We start from the raw sequence: 13,915 nt of genomic DNA on the forward strand, positions 1-13,915 counted from the left end.
GTACCCGTTTGCCAGGTAAGTCTCCATATAAACCAACTATAATTACCATGATTTCTCATTTCACAAGGCACCTTGACTACAGCAGTGCTGAGGGATTAGAGCTAATCAATTATGTATTCCTTTAAAGTGAGCTATTAAATTCCCTGATTTAATGTTCTTTTGCAGACAGAAACCCTCCTGCTGAGAGCAGAAAAGAGAGGCCTATGTGATTGCTTTCCTGCAATGCACTGAAATGAGCCCTGGGATGCAGCCAATGGACATTATTCATTTTTAAAATGCTATTGAATAAACTACGGACAGATTTATTTGGTACAGGTTGTAAGCATATGTCACACTGTAAGGAAAACAATGTTTTATCTGAACAGATTCAGCTGACTTAGATCTTTTTTGCTTTGATATCATTGATCATTGTGGTATCTCTTGTCACACATGATGAAATGTCAAAGAAGAAACAGTGCCAGAGTAGTACAGGTAGGATTTATGTAACAAGAGATTGCATTGTTCTGAAATTTCATGTCAAGTTTTTCCATTGGCTACTCCAGCCAGGTGTTCTGTAGATGTAGATTGGCATAGGGCCACTCAAGAACTATGCCAGTTCATGCCAAATGGGGATGAGTCTCCAAGGTATTTCTATTGATTTTACTGATGATTCATGATGGGTGTATCCAATGTCAAAATATGGCCTGATGCATCCAAAAGCAGCTTATTCTGCAGTGATGCTCAGCTAAAGAGTTATCCATAAAAAGTCATTTATCTAGACCATAAGGGTTAACATTTACCGTTCTGCAGTGTTTGTCAAGCACTTATCAGTCATATAAATACATCAGTTGTATCAGTATCTAGTATGTTATGCACAGTTATTTGTCTCTTGTGCCACTAACTTCTTCAGAGCCATAAAGCAGAGCTGATGTTGGGTTTTGGTTTTATATTTTTGGGATGGGGTGGAGTTTACTGGGTGAAGAGAAGGGGACAGTAATCATCAATATTAGTAATCACATGAATGCTGCATGGCAGCTTAACAGGATGTACCTACCAAAACTTTCTGAAGAAATGTCCTTTATTCAGCAAACCATGTGCTGGATCGAACCTTTCTAACTGACCTTCAGATGGTTTTGGCAGAGGCTCTTCTACACAATGCCTATGCATCACTTAATTGTTCAAAATAGGATTTCAGGGGCCTTAAGTGTCACTTAAATGATGCATAGCCTTCGAGTAGGCCTTCTGAATGAGCATGAATTTCATGCCCAGGGTCTACTGCAGCGAGGTGTTGACTGTTTCCTGCCTGGTGATCCTACTACAGTAAACTCTTTTTTATCTGGTGTTTGAATAACTCAGATAACCTACACTCACAGCTGAGTAGCTCTGGGCAGCAGCCACTGGGTGGGAGCATGGAGTAGCTGTGTCATGGCTGGAGTTTGTGAGTTACAGAGCCTGCGAGCAATGCCCCACCCCTTGGGACTGGCCCACTCAGCGCCTGCCCTGAGTCCTTCTGTGCTGCCTGTGTGTGCAGCCAGCAGCTCTTCCGCTCTCCCAACCCGTGTCTGCTACCCACAGTGGCTCCTCACAGGCGTGGCGAGCCTTCCGTCGTCATCTTCAAGTGACTCCATGCTGTCCCCACCATCAAGATAGGGGCAGTGGTTGAGCAGAAGCCAGTGTTAGAGTGGCGGGGGAGAGGGGGTTGAATCATGTTACTGGGGGAGGGCCACTGACCCCTGCCTGTGCCTCTTCCCAACTGCTTTCTCTTAACTGGAATATTTGCATATCCAGCAACGTCTCGGTCCTGGGGCTGCCAGATATGAAAGAGTTTACTGTACAAATCTTCAGCTCCTCACAGCAATCAGTGGAAAACGAGTGTACTCAGGACTTCTCAGGAGACATACACCAGCTTGCAGTAGCTGACCATGTTACTCCTTAAAACCTCCCAAGTGAAATATGATTCCTTTTCAATTCTTTCACCCTCCTTTTGTTTGCCAGGCAAACCTCCTGTGGCAAGGTCTATAGAAAACAGTAAACTTTCTCTAGGGTTCTAAAAGCACCCTGTAGAATTAATAGAAAATACTCTCCTGACAACAGAATGCTATAGACTGGTTTACAGGTCCTGTAGAAAGGGCAGTGTTCTCTGTGAGACATGATACAAGTTTTCAGAGTAATATCAGTTCATTCTTATTGTTTAATTCCTATTGAATTCAATAGCACCTTTCCAGAAGTGACTGACAGGTTACTGTTGGGCTGCTCTGGAACGGTGGGGCTCCTACCCTTTTCCTTAATGAAACAATTAGCTTTGAAACGTGTTGTCATGGTGACCTACATACAAATTACATGCAAACTGAGATGAGGAAGAAAGACTGATCCATTTCGGGGTTACTCTGGAATTATAAGAGGTGTCTGAACTGCTAAACGTTTTGGCAAGGCTGGAGGATGAGCCCTTACATGAACAACACATGCAGGTCTGTAATTATAAAACCACGCTGGGCCTAAGTCCTGACAGCTGGCAGGAGGCATTCTGTAAATCATTTCCAGGGTGATACCTGACTCATCAGAGACCCTGCCACCAAACACCAACATCCTTCTTGTGGAACATGTCCAGAAGCTGTCGTTTACAGCAACCAGTAAGCAGAAATGACTCACAGCTTCTGAACTCACTGTCAGTGGTGGAGGATCTTCAGTGCTGTGGCTTTCCTGGGCCTGATCCTACAATCCTAAGTCAGTTTGGATGACATTCAGTCCCATGAGAAGAGACAGCTGTAGATCTGCGCATCATTTAAATCCTCCTTGAGCTGTGCAGCTCAGGTGGGATGTAAGCACATAAAGGTTGACCTGGCTTTCTGCAGGGGGTGAATTTCACAATGTGACTTCACGAGAAGTTTTACCTGAATGGAGACTTTAGAATAAGACGTCATGTTCTCCAGAGAAAAGCTCTTCATTGCAGGTGTGAACCAGACCTTACCTTGTGGCAATCTAGAGATCCTACCTGTGCACATCATTGGGTGCCAGTATTTACTGAGCTCTCCTATGCAGTCCTCCAGTGCAGATCCCTTCCAATGAAGTCAGGAGGAATTTTGTGTGTAATAAGGCTGCAGGACCACGTTATAAAGTACAAAACTATTCCTAGTCTCAGCACACTATGCTCTAAAGCACTCCACCCCGACACACAAGTAACTTCTGATATCTCTGTCATAGATCGCCTGTTTTTCAACAGGCAGAATACATTGGGTGAAACCCACCCCTGTGCGAAGAGAGGCACACGGTCAGTGCGTCATTTTACTCCCACTTGGAATTGGACTTAAGTGGCCTTGTGCTTAATCTTGCACAGGGGGTTAATTTCACCCTATATGCACCATAGAACCTATGGATTTTCTAGCACTGCCTCACCTTTTGGGGGTGGTGTCAGGGGAACATAGTATTTATGGCTTTGTGTCAATATTTTGAATGCTCACTACTGTCACAACGACTTTAAGAGTCTGGAAAGTCCTATAAGCAAACATGTTTGTTTGGTATGTTGTGTGTCACGTTTAGAAAGTTGTCGATAGCACTTGAATTTCACACACGCAGCGCACCATGAGCTCAAAGCAGGGTGAACAATGAGTGGATGCTCCCCATACAGAGTTCATTGCAAGTTCACTGCTGTGATGGTTAGTGGCCATTATGTTATATGTATGCCTCTTTGTCTATAATAATAAAAGATGAGCTGGATTACAGTGCTTAATGTGCCTTTTTATTGATTTGGAACACTGCAAAAACAAGTACTGTCTGTTAATGAAGAAAAAAAGTGTTTGTACTTATGGATAAGTGTTGTTAACTTATGTAGAAAATGTAAGTCTTTCACTCTAGTGCAGTGCGGGGCAATCTGCAGCCCAGGGGCCACATAAAGCCTGTCAGGGTTCCGTGTGTGGCCCCTGAGATGTTTTGTTTACTGTTGCCCATTGTGTTGGGGTGGACTAGGCCCTGATGGAGGCCAGAGGCCTTGGCATACCCCATCCCCGCAAGAGGAGCAGAAGAGAGATCCTCTTTGTAGGAGGTCTCTGCGTCAGCCAGTCAAGACCAGCAGCCTGGTATAAAATAAGCTGCTAAGCTTAGGCCTGGCAGTTCCGTTCAGGAGCTCAACCCAGGTAGATCTCTATACTGTGTGGGAGGCCAGCAGGACTCTGGACAGCTCTGAGTGCAAGCTGAACTTAGACCTGGGCAAGGTCCAGACCCAGTGGCCGAAGACTGTCCACAAGTCTAACCCAGGGACTCACAGCACTGTGGTCAGAGCTAGTCAGATCCTAGCCCCAGAGCCTTGGAGATGATCAGGCAAAGGCCTTGTGCTACACCAGCAGGGGACCCTGTTACATCCAAGCACAGGCTTGCTTGATTCCACTGGCTTCTGTCCACATAGGATTTTTTCTTACCGCTTTTACTAAAGTGACATGCCTGTAAAGGAAGGACGTGTGAAGTGAGGTGCATGCTGACTGCACACAACATTGACTGTGAGAGCCATAGGCACCCTCTGCATTCAACCAAAGCAGTGTTACGGCTCAGTCGGCACTTCCGGCAAATTCTAGGTATGTAAGCAGAGTTAGCAAAAGAATTGTATCACGGGGATCATCTTGGTTACCATAATGTTGCAGCTCACTGAAATGAAGGCGGGCCACTCATGCAGCCCACTCACTAGCCTTGGTTGCTCATCACTGCTCTGGTTTGAATTTAAATTACTGTGAGACATTTTATGTCTTTGAGGAACTTCTGCAATTTAAGCCCATTGCTTCTTTTTCTATTCTCAGAGATTAAAGAGAACAAATTTTCTCCCTCTTGGGAACAACCTTTATGTAGATGAAAAATGTTATCATGTCCCGTCTGTCTTCTCTTGTCCAGACTAAACAAACCATATTTTTTTCAATCTCATAGGCCACATTTTCTAGGCCTTTAATCATTTTTGTTGCTCTTCTCTAGGCTTTCTTTCCTGAAATGTGGTGCCCAAAACTGGATACAATAGTTCAGTTGAGGCATAATCAGTGCAGAGTAGAGCAGAAGAATTTTCTCATGCATTACTTATAACTCTGCTGTTAATACCTCCCAGAATTGTTTGCTTTTTTAATTAATGAAATTTAATTAATTCAATTTCAATTTTCTTTCTTAAAATGCTGTAAGCTTCCTTTTCCTTTTCAAAATCAAGACTTTATTAGCAACATGATCAAAACACAAATACGCTATCATATCCCACAATGCTCTGCACATATTAAAGGGGAAGTTATTAAACCTTTCTGGATCACATATTGTTTACTATTTAGCTATGAGTTGTTCATTGTTGGGCTTTTAGACATTCACTGTTTATCAAAAAATAATCAGGAGCCTTTTTTTTTTTAACTTTGCAATTATAGTGTTGGTAGCCACAAAGAATTCCTTAAAATGCGGTTCTGAAGCTGCACGTTGCAAACCCTGAATTAGGTCAAAACTATAGGAGTTTTCTATGTGTGTCTGTATTCTCCATTGAAATTAGGGGCAAATTTGCCGTTAATTTCAATGGGAATACCAGCCTTGACACCAATGAAAGTTAAAAGCACTGGTCATCTGGAGAGACAGACTCCTTTCTGCAGTGAGTGATGAGGAAGACAGCTTGGGAAACCACATGATTTTCTTCTTTATCTGTGTGAATCTCAGTATTTTCCAGTGAAAGAGCAGGCTTCGCACTAATGAATCACATTTGGAAAAAAAATCTATTGATGGTTAATGAGTGGAAGAAAGTGTAAGCACAGCAAGCAACCAGCCAGGCCTGGTCTTCAGATGAAAACGGGGGAATAGTTTGCTGGCAGTAACATTTAGAATGGTACTATGAACGGTAGAAAAATGTAGCTTGGGAGGAGAGAGCTTTAAAGAATTGGAGAGAGAGTTTATGGAACAAACGTCTATGGTCCCTATTACCCCCACATCTGAGCATCTCACAACCTTTACTGCATCTAGAGCTGTTTTTTTACCCACATCTTACAAATAGGGAATGGAGGCAAAGGGTACATCTATCCTGCAGCAAAAGTGAGTTAAAAGAGTGAGTTAGGTGTCTGAGTTGCTCATGCACCTTTATACATCCCAGTAGACAGTATGTTTAGGCATTTAAATACATTTGTAAATCAGCCCCTAAGCATCTTGCCTAAGCTTCAGAGGATGCCTTTGGTCTTCGTGGTGGTCACTTGAGTCTTCATCTCACTCTCCTATTTGTGAATCCGTTGCTGGCTGATCAGCCCAATTCTGCAGCTGCAGATCACAGAAAAGGCAGGTGTGGGTAGCTGTTGGAGGGGTGCAGGGCAGTTTTTGCTGCTCTTTTCTTCTTCTCCACCTCTCCTCATCTGCACTGCGATGGGATCTCAAACTGAGCCACCTCCTATGGATTACCACTCTCCACTAGGGATGGTCCTGGGCCAGGTTTCCCAAGTGTTGACACCAATGCTGCACTTTTTCATACTGACCCTATTTGGACACAGACTGGCTAACCTAGTGAGGAGGGCTTTAAACTAGATTCGATGGGGCAGGCGGAGCAAAGCCCACAGGTAAGTAGAGAAGATGGACACCTGGGAGATGGGTCAGAAATGGGAGGGAGCACGGGCTATAATGGCAGAGAAAAAGGAGGGTCAGGGCAAAACTGTGAGGCAAGATCAAATCAATATCTTAGATGCCTATAAACAAATACAAGACATATGGCTAATAAGCAGGAAGAACTGGAAGTGCTAATAAGTAAATACAACTATGACGTTGGTGTCACAGAAACTTGGTGGGATAATACACATGATTGGAATGTTGGTATGGAAGGGTACAGACTGCTCAGGAAGGACAGACAGGGGAAAAAGGGAGAAGGTGTTGCCTTGTATATTAAAAATGTACACACTTGGAGTTTGGTAGAGATGGACATAGGAAACGTGTTAAGAGCCTCTGGATTAAGCTAAAAGGGGTAAAAAACAAGGGTGATGTCCTGCTAGGAGTCTACTACAGGCCACCTACCCACGTGGAAGAGGTGGATTAAACTTTTTTTAAACAGCTAACAAAATCATCCAGAGCCCAGGATTTGGTGGTGATGGGGGACTTCAACTCTCCAGGTATATTTTGGAAAACTAACATACCGACACACAGACTATCCAATAAGTTCTTGGACTGCACTGGAGACAACTTTTTATTTCACAAGGTTGAAAAACTTACCGGGGGAAGCTGTCCTAGATTTAATTTTAACAAATAGGGAGAAACTGATTGAGAATCTGAAGGTGGAAGGCAGCTTGGGTGAAAGTGATCATGAAATCATAGAGTTCACAATTTTAAGGAAGGGTAGGAGTGAGAACAGTAAAATAGAGACAATGGATTTCAGGAAGGCGGATTTTGGTAAACTCAGAGAGCTGGTAGGTAGGGTCCCATGGGAAGTAAGACTGAGGGGAAAAACGACGAAGGAGAGTTGGCAGTTTTTCAAAGGGACATTATTAAGAGCCCAAAAGCAAGCTATTCCTCTGTGTAGGAAAGATAGAAAATATGGCGAAAGACCACCTTGGCTTAACCAGGAGATCTTGAATGATCTCAAAATGAAAAAGGAATCATATAAAAAATGGAAACTAGGATAAATTATGAAGTATGAATATAGGCAAACAACACAGGAATGCAGGGGCAAGATTAGAAAAGCAAAGGCACAAAATGAGCTCAAATTAGCTACGGGCATAAAGGGAAACAAGAAGACTTTTTATAAATACATTAAAAGCAAGAGGAAGACCAAGGATAGGGTAGGCTCATTGATCAGTGAGGAGGGAGAAACAGTAATGGGAAACTTGGAAATGGGAGAGATGCTTAATGACTTCTATGTTTCAGTCTTCACTGAGAAGTCTGAAGAAGGAATGCCCAACATAGTGAATGCTAGTGGGATGGGGTAGGTTTAGAATATAAAATAAAAAAAGAACAAGTTAAATATCACTTAGGAAAGTTACATGTCTACAAGTCACCAGGGGCTGATGAAATGCATCCTAGAATACTCAAGGAGCTGATGAAGGAGGTATCTGAGCCATTAGCTATCATATTTGGAAAATCATGGGAGACAGGAGAGATTCCAGAAGACTGGAAAAGGCAAATATAGTGTCCATCTATACAAAGGGGAATAAGAACAATGCAGGATACTATAGACCAGTCAGGTTAACTTCTGTGCCAGGAAAGATAATGGCACAAGTAATTAAGGAAATCCTCTGCAAACACTTGGAAGGTGGTAAGGTGATAAGGGAACAACCACCATGGGTTTGCAAAGAACAAATCATGTCAAACCAATCTGATAGCTTTCTTTGATAGGATAATGAGCCTTGTGGATGAGGGAGAAGCAGTGGATGTGGTATACCTAGATTTTAGTAAGGCATTTGATACGGTCTCACATGATAGTCTTATCAATATACAACTTAGATGGGGCTACTTTAAGGTGGATGCAAAACTTGCTGGATAACCATACTCAGAGAGTATTAATGGTTCTCAGTCCTGCTGGAAAGATATAACAAGTGGGATTCTGCAGCAGTCTGCATTGAAACCAGTTCTGTTCAATATCTTCATCAATGGTTTAGATATTGGCATAGACAGTATGCTTATTAAGTTTAAAGATGATACCAAGCTAGGAGGGGTTGCAACTGCTTTGGAGGATAGGGTCAAAATTCAAAATGACCTGGACAAATTGGAGAAATGGTCTGAAGTACACAGGATGAAGTTTAATAAAGACAAATGCAAAGTGCTCCACTTAGGAAGGACCAATCAGTGTCACACATACAGAATGGGAAGCGACTGTGTAGGAAGGAGTATGGCAGAAAAGGATCTAGGAGTTATAGTGGGCCACAAGTTAAATGAGTCAACAGTGTGAATTTGTTGCAAAAAAACCCAAACATGATTCTGGGATACATTAACAGGTGTGTTGTGAACAAGACACGAGAAGTCATTCTTCCGCTCTACTTTGTGCTGGTTAGGCCTCAGTTGGAGTACTGTGTCCAGTTCTGGGCACCGCAGTTCAAGAAAGATGTGGAGAAATTGGAAAGGGTCCAGAAAAGAGCAACAAGAATGATCAAAGGTCTAGAGAACATGACTTATGAAGAAAGGCTGAAAGAATTGGGCTTGTTTAGTTTGAAAAAAGAATATTAAGGGGGGACATGATAGCGGTTTTTAAGTATCTAAAAGGGTGTCACAAGGAGGAGGGAGAAAACTTCCTCTTCTTGGCCTCTGAGGATAAAACAAGAGGCAATGAGCTTAAACCGCAGCAAAGGAGGTTTAGGTTGGACATTAGGAAAAATTTCCTAACTGTCAGAATGGTCAAACAGTGGAATAAATTGTCTAGGGAGGTTGTGGAATCTCCATCTCTGGAGATATTTAAGAACAGGTTAGATAAATGGGATGGTCTAGACAGTACTTGGTCGTGCTGTGAGGGCAAGGGGCTGGACTTGATGATCGCTCAAGGTCCCTTCCAGTCCTAGCATTCTATGATTCTATGCTTCATGTGTGCCTTTAGTATGTCCTTATATTACTTCTGCTGGTGCCCAGTGCTCCTCCATCCTTCCTCCAACTTGGAAAACAGAATCTGTTTAGGAAGGCGCTGATCAGACATTTGAACCACGTGACCAGGCCAACAAAGTTGTTGATGAATGATAAGGGCTTCAATGCTGGTCATGTTCAACTCTTCCAGGACTCTAGTGTTCGTGTGCCTATCCTCCCAAGAGATATTTAGGATTCTCCTGAGGCAACGTTGGTGATATTGTTCAAATGCCTTCAAATGACAATTGTATGTTGCCCAGGTTTTACATGGATATGGGTAGATCAGGAATTACGAACCAGGTGTCCAGCTAGCATCCTAATCACCAGACCATTTTTCCTTTCTCTGTAAAACCAGGAGGAGAATCTCTGGAGAGAGAAGCAACACACTGACAGCTGTGGTTACCTAGGTTCACTTTGCTGAACATCACAAATTAATTGGTGTGGGCACAATAAGAATAGATATTTTCCCTCCTTTCCAGAATCTGACATAAAAATTACTGCTCCAGGCAGGAGATCTTTCACCCACTCTGTCTTGCGTTACCATGGTGTGCCCACAATTTCCCAGTACTCCCAACCATTAGAAAAAAGTGCATCTCCAGCAAACTCTTGCATGTACCAGAAATTGCAGCATGAAAATCATGCTTGGTCTTGCTCACTGGAGCTCAACAGAGTGAACTTTGCTGCAAATTTGGGAAGATTTCAATCTCATATTTACTATCAGTGCAACAATAGCTGTTTGCATCCTTGAAAGCATCTGAAAATAGTAACGCATCCAAGGGGAACAGCATTTAACAGTGCACTGCTTCATTTGTCATTCAATAGGCTGCTGCCATGTGAAGTCTTAAATATGGACTCCTCCTGCAAAGTTGGACTCATTCTGCATTTCATGTTGGGAGGCAGTTCTAGGAGGATGTGGACTATGACTGGTGAAAGAGTGGAGTTATGGGTTAACTTATGGGTGGAGTTAAGGGCCCTGAAAAACTGTTTAATTTCACATACAGCATCTTGAATAAGGAAGCTAAATGCCTGAATGTGCTAAATGGAGAATGGAGAAGGAGAAGTTACAATGTGGTATAGGGAATGCGGTTGGAAAACATTATCAAGGAGCAGGAATACACACAGTTTACACCAAGCAGTGCCTTTATGGCTTTCTGAGCTCAGGTCTGCTTACAATAGACACCAAAAATTATTCCTCAAAGATCAGTAGGCATTGTATATAGACTCATTTTGACCATGTTCACGCCCTTTTTGTCATTCTTTTCCGTGGTAATCCAGACCAGCGCCCCCAACACCATTCATCAGTCAACATTTTTGCAAATTGGAGGCTCGAGTTCAGTTGATATCCTGCTATTTCCATGTCCACTGCAGCAAGGGATGGTGGTGAGTTGATGCTCTCCCTCAAACCACAAGGAGGACGAGCAAAAAGGAGTGTGTGTTGCTCATCGGTGACCCTCAGTGGACAATCAACAGAAAAAGGGTTTCAGAAATAACATGCAGCCCTATGGCACCATATAGACTAACAAATACATTAGGTCCTGAGCTTTCATGGGCAAACCCCACTTCCTGGCATTTGTGACATTACAGACTAACATGGCTACCCCTCAGTTGTTACATCTCACCAGGTGGCACTGCTGATTCTTGGAGCTCAAGCAAATGTTTAAGGCAAGGTCAGAGAACAGGATGAGGTGGGAGACAGGCGATAGCATGCCATGGGATCGTAAAACAGTCTCCATACGAATAAATACAATTCGCTTAGTACAGTTTGCGTCAGATTTTATTTTTAGACCTATTATCTGCCAGGCTTTCAGTATCTGTTTTACTGAAAGAGACAGCGGTGTCTTCTCTGCTTTAGAACCAGGAGCATGCTTGATATTCATGCACTGAACCACAAGTTAGATTTTATCATAAGCTGTTTACTTCTTTCACTCTCAGGCTCTTTTACACATGAAACTGCAATGTTCAACAGCACATCTCAACTCCTGAAGTAATCACTTTTTGTCCATCCAGCATATCATTTTAGCAGGCCTCTGCCTTTGTTAGTAAAGCAAACAGATTAATGTGCTGGCATGGCTCTTAGCTTTACCAGTCTCCCACCTTTGCTGTTTGTTTTAAAGAGCAGACCTGCGTAAACCTGAATCTTAGCAGAGTTGTGCACGAATAACTGGCTATTTCTGAATGTCATCTGTATGTTTTCAATCACTGTTATTTTAAAGTCTGCAGAACTCTAGTAATCAAGCTGGTCCAGTAACAGAAAGAAAACCTTGCTTGTCTATATACTATCAAAACAAAAAAGCAGTCAAGTAGCACTTTAAAGACTAACAAAGTAATGTATTAGGTGATGAGCTTTTGTGGGACACACCCACTTCTTCAGACCATAGCCATACCACAACAGACTCATTTCTGATGGAATTCATACTGTTACCTTTTTGACCCAAACATATGGCCAAGATTTGGGGATTTGGAAGTTAATCGGTTTAGGAGGGAAAATTGATGATAGAGTCAGATATTTCTCTGGTGCATTCATGTTTATCTACATAGTCCTACTTTCATGAACACAGTCGAAATTAAGTGACAGGAGACAACTTCTTTGTTCACAGTTTCATGCCTCTTTTTCCAGCTAGCTCTTTGTTCAAATCTTCCTCTTGGCTTTTTCTCAGGGATTTACCAAAAGTTCATATCTGACTGACTCTCTGGGACTTTCTTGCAGTTTTCTCTTGTGTGTGTCTATGATGTTTTTGCTTTCTGTTCCCTCTCTCTCTCACACACAGCTCCATCCAAACAATACTCAGCCTCCTCAATTTGCATTGAGACCCCAGAGAAGACACCTGAGACCTCTTAACTTCTGCTCTAGCATGGGGAGTGTCCTGTGCTTTGGGCAGTGGCTCCTATTGTCCAGATATCTATTCCGGAAAAGAGCTTAATTCATCTTTTCTTGAATGATGGGATTAATTACTCTTTTTGTGAATGAAGTCCCACCTACCAGCTGCAACAAGCTGTCATCCAGCTCCTGCCATGCCAAGTTCCTTAGGCACCAGAGACCATGTCTACACTTGCAGAGTTTTTGTGTTGTCAGTTTCACTGATGATAGGGAACTGGCAGAAGAAAAGCTCTGGTTTGTGTTCTCACTCACTTCCACAGTCACCAGATAACATTCCCATTTGTAGCACACCCATCACCAATGACAGCTGTGCACCGAGAGCACCGAGCCCAACAGTGCAGCTTTCTCCATTTTGAGGGTAGGTCGTGTGCTTGTCTGTCTGTAGGTGGGTGATTTCAGGGCATCCTGGGTGCCTTTTCCTCACAGACTGATCAGCTCCAACAGCCCAGCACTGCTGCAGGGAGGGGACTGTTTGATCCATGGAGCAGCCAGATAACACTTGCCAAGAAAGCAGGAATAGGAGTTTGAAAGTTCCCCAGGGTTTAACAGGAGGAGGGGTGTATGTCAGTTTACCTATACTCAGTCGTCATCTAGGTACTGTGTAAACAAGAAAAACATGTCTTCACATGCACATCACCACAAAAGTATCACCGGTAAGAACTGCGCATCTCTTGTGGAGGTGGTTGCCAGCTTGTACTGAAACTCTGACTTTTCACTGCAAAAAGCCACTGGCAAGTGTAGATGCTCCCCTGGGTTTTGCACAGAAAAAGTTTTTTTTGTGCTTTAAATGCATGTGTAGACAAGGCTTTACATTGTTAGTGATATTAAATTGGATGAAGCCAATAATCTCTGGTTTCTCTTCACATCATATAAATCTTTTGCCTTATACTAAAGATTTCCATGAAGAGAAACATTTATGTAGATTGCATTCTGCAAGTGGCTGAATTGGGAGAAAAATGCTCTCGAAACCTCCGGTTCCCATCATTTTAATTCTCTGGGGATTGAGGTGAGGGGAGAACACAACAGAAGCCAGGAATGAAAAATGATAACACTATTTACAACTCAGACACAAAATTAGCCACTACAAAAAAGATTACTGTGCATTATTTATAGCACAGACTGGCACTTCTGCTTTGAAACAACTCTTGTCTCTCATGTTTTGGCTGCTCTCCCAGGAGACTGCAGTGAAGCTGGGTAGAAAATGCTGCGGTGGGGAGACTGTGTGAAAGCCTAGGCAGGCGGCAGTTCTGTTTCGGTTGTATAAATCAAAAGACACAAATATGCCGCGGTGGTCTGTAGTTGCTAATGATGCTTCCACTCTGTTGTGGACAAAGCATTCTTAGAATAAGATTCTCTGATGACTTGTACCTTGTGTCCTCTTTTACACCATCGCAGCGTGTTGTAATATGCCTCCACTTCAGCACATTTAGCATTGCCTTGTACAGACATGCATGACTTCACAAGATGCCGTGCTCTGGAGAATCAGTCCCTGAGTATGTGGATTGCAAAGGTACCTCAGTCAGTATCTGTTGCAGAACA

The 13,915-nt window shown here is 42.9% G+C and overlaps 1 pseudogene; it reads left to right on the plus strand.

Moving 5' to 3' along the window:
- Positions 1-13,220: 13,220 nt before the first annotated feature.
- LOC142012944 (U5 spliceosomal RNA) lies at positions 13,221-13,342 on the plus strand (annotated as a pseudogene).
- Positions 13,343-13,915: the final 573 nt, after the last annotated feature.

Source organism: Carettochelys insculpta, chromosome 4 (assembly GCF_033958435.1).
Source record: "Carettochelys insculpta isolate YL-2023 chromosome 4, ASM3395843v1, whole genome shotgun sequence".
Lineage (NCBI taxonomy): Eukaryota > Metazoa > Chordata > Testudines > Carettochelyidae > Carettochelys > Carettochelys insculpta.